General features: G+C 38.0%; 1 long non-coding RNA gene across 1 annotated transcript; it reads right to left on the bottom strand.

Annotated features, from left to right (window-relative positions):
- Positions 1-451: 451 nt before the first annotated feature.
- On the bottom strand, positions 452-2,790 carry LOC104945958 (uncharacterized). The gene is made up of 3 exons (XR_798394.1): positions 2,486-2,790; positions 780-853; positions 452-536 (listed from the first exon to the last, which is right to left on the bottom strand). It is a non-coding gene; the product is annotated as an uncharacterized lncRNA (long non-coding RNA).
- Between the last annotated feature and the right edge of the window lie 393 nt (positions 2,791-3,183).

Raw genomic sequence — 3,183 nt, forward strand, 5'->3', positions numbered from 1 at the left:
GACTAGTAAATATTGGTAGTTGTGAAACCCCTAACACACACACACACACACACACACACACACACACACACACACACACACACACACACACACACACACACACACACACACACACACACACACACACACACACACCTCTCTTAAAGGGATAGCAATCTGACTCGGCATGACCCTAATATCATAACACTTGTCATTTGACCTTGAATGCCATTGCTTTCATTTATTTGATCTATTGTTCTCATTGTTCAAAAGTTTGTATTATGACTGAAACCTTTTTCAAGGTTTGAAATAAAGCACAATAATGACATTTAAGACGGTTTCCCCTTTTTTAAGAAAAGTGGCATCGGAACAAAAATGTTGGTATTGTGACAACACTACATAGTGTTGTACTTGGTATCACCAATATTATTGGTGATACTAATATTGGGGCATTGCAGATCTATTTCAAACAGGACTCTTACCTGCGTTGTTGTTAAAGCTGAGGTCCAGGCCATCATAGATATCCACGGAGTCTTCTTTGTCATCATGTACAAAGACTGGGGATATGAACATGCATTCATGTATGTCATCAGTTATGTTCATCTGGTGTTAACATCAAGGATTTAATATATCAAATATTGTTTTAATACCAATTGCAGAGAAACCCCTTTCTGGGGTAACTTGTAAGTAATATATATTATTTATATTAAGTATAACTTCTAGGATTACTTATATTACACAAATACAATATGAAATTAATGTTAATGCAACTTTGCGTGAATGTATTGTTTTTAACTTACGGCCAGGGGCATCATGGATGTCAAAGTCATCCATTCTTCCAGGTATCACTTTGTCTCTATTCCTTAAGCAATTCCTGAAAAAGAGAATTACAAAGTTGTTATCAGTCTATACATATGAGCCAGAACACACTAAACACAGGCTGAAGATGATCCTGTAGCAAATGGCTAATGAACACTGAAGGCAGAGGCGAGACAACAATTCAACTAGAACTGATTTAAATCTTAATTCATTCTAGAGTAGACACCAATGTTACACTAAGGCTAAATTCAGCATGTAAATTGTTCAGTGGCTCTGACAAAACTTTGAAAAGGTGCCAGGATTCTCTCATCTTGCACATTGACAGTTGTGGAGGTTGCTATAGTAGAAACATAGGCTATTGGTTCTATAATGGCAAATAGACTCTCCTTTATAGTCTTTCAACCAGTCAAAAAACGTTTAAACCACATGCCAACCATTACTCATACCCAGATACATTTACTGATGGCGGGGCTGGGGGTGTCAAACTCCCTTTTCTATTCTGCTCATTCACACACACTCACACAGCAATGGCTGTTAACACCATACACCTTCAGGAGTTACTGCAGCTCCAATGGAAAATACAAACTAGCATAACTAGCAGGGTAAAACATATTATTTTTACCCTGCTAGTTTTTATTATCTCTGGTTTGGAAATATTATGTAACTGCAGGCAAAGTAAATAAGGAAAACTGCTTAATGGCTATATTTGATTTGTCAAAAGTATTAGCATCAAATATACTTAGAGTACTGAAAGTAAAAATACTTATTGTGTGTCATTTCCAATTTCAGAATCATATATATTAAAACAATGGATTATGTTTATTGATGCATTTAAGTGTCAATCACAGCTTGTTACTACTTATATTTCTTTACATACTGCTACTGGATATCTTCACCTATAATATAATATTATCATAGTTAATGTATTACTTTATGTATATGTTGTATTAGCTTATAATGTGAATATAAAAAGTAACTAGTAACATTTATGTTGGCTAAAATGTAATGGAGTAGAAGTAAAAAGTAGCATAACATACCCAAAATCTGACAGTAAATATACTTCAATACGTTACACCACTGTATATGTAGCCCACTCTTACATAAAATATTCACTGAAAAATGCACTAAAGTATGAGGTGAACATACTTTAGGCATTATATGTAGTGGACACAAGGAGGCTGTGAGCCATTGTGCTGTTAGCATGGTTTAAATAAAGGTTAGCTAGAGCTCTTTTGTTCACAACGTTACTGTCCAGACAAAGGAGACTTATACAAACGAAAATATTTTACATAAAACAGCTAGGCAGAGAGAAAGGTAGTAGCTAACACTCCTTCCTGTCTGGAGTTTGCTTTATCTGTAACTGTCTGTCCATCGCTTTAATCGGTCGTTGACACTGTGAGCTAAAGCTAGCATTGATGTAAATATCTTTCTGTTTCAAACTCAATAGGAAATGTACACTTGATTTAGGTTATGCAACACATTTTTCAGGTTACTGATGTTTGTGGTCAACTTTGGATAAGTTAAACCACTGCACTAACTTTACTGCTACCATGCATTTTGTAGGACTAAAAGTACCGTTCGTGGAGAAAGTGCTCAGAAGTTAGGGATGCTAATGTAGCAATATGCACCGGACATTTATTATTAAAAACAAAGTAACAATTAGCAAGCAGTGGATGGGTGTACTTACTCGTTGTGCTATTGTTATGTGTCCTCCTGTTGTTTACAACTGTAATGTCGCGCCAAGTCTTCATTGCACAGGAAGTAACGACAATTTCCCGCGGTCTGTCAGAGCCGGGGGAGTGTTTTTCAGGTACATCGGATTCAGATATATTCTTCAAATCGAAGTCAAATCCTAAAGGAGGATGATTGTACAGCGACTCCTCAGAGGCTCAGAGTCCCACACACCCTGCAGACATAAAGCGAGGTATTAGAAAGCGGTAGATTTCACAGTTCGCTCGAGAGAAAGTCGCTCCACCCGCGGAGAGGATTGCATTCAGTTGCACCGAACTGGAGTCGCTTTCCGGCGCGTCATCACAGCGCGTCATCACAGCAGGAGGGAATCCATCCGAATCCACCTCTTAAAGGGGCCCTATTCTGCTTTTTGGGGATTCCCTTTCCTGTAGTGTGTTCGATAGGTTTTTGTGAATGTAAATTGTCTGCAAAGGCTAAGATCCCTGTGTTCCTGCCTAAAACGCCTCCATTAGACTCCTTTGTTTACTTCAGTGACATAGTGACATCACTGTGTAACATTTGCACTTCTATTGGCTCGGCTTCAAGACATCGGACCTTTCCCATTTATCTAATTTCCGACTCCTCAGAGGCTTCTCAATTCTTAAATGTCCCCTCCTCGACTCCTCGGCTGCGTTTCATTTCTCTAATTTTCAT

Source organism: Notothenia coriiceps, unplaced genomic scaffold, assembly GCF_000735185.1.
Source record: "Notothenia coriiceps isolate Sejong01 unplaced genomic scaffold, NC01 NC01_scaffold00010350, whole genome shotgun sequence".
NCBI lineage: Eukaryota > Metazoa > Chordata > Actinopteri > Perciformes > Nototheniidae > Notothenia > Notothenia coriiceps.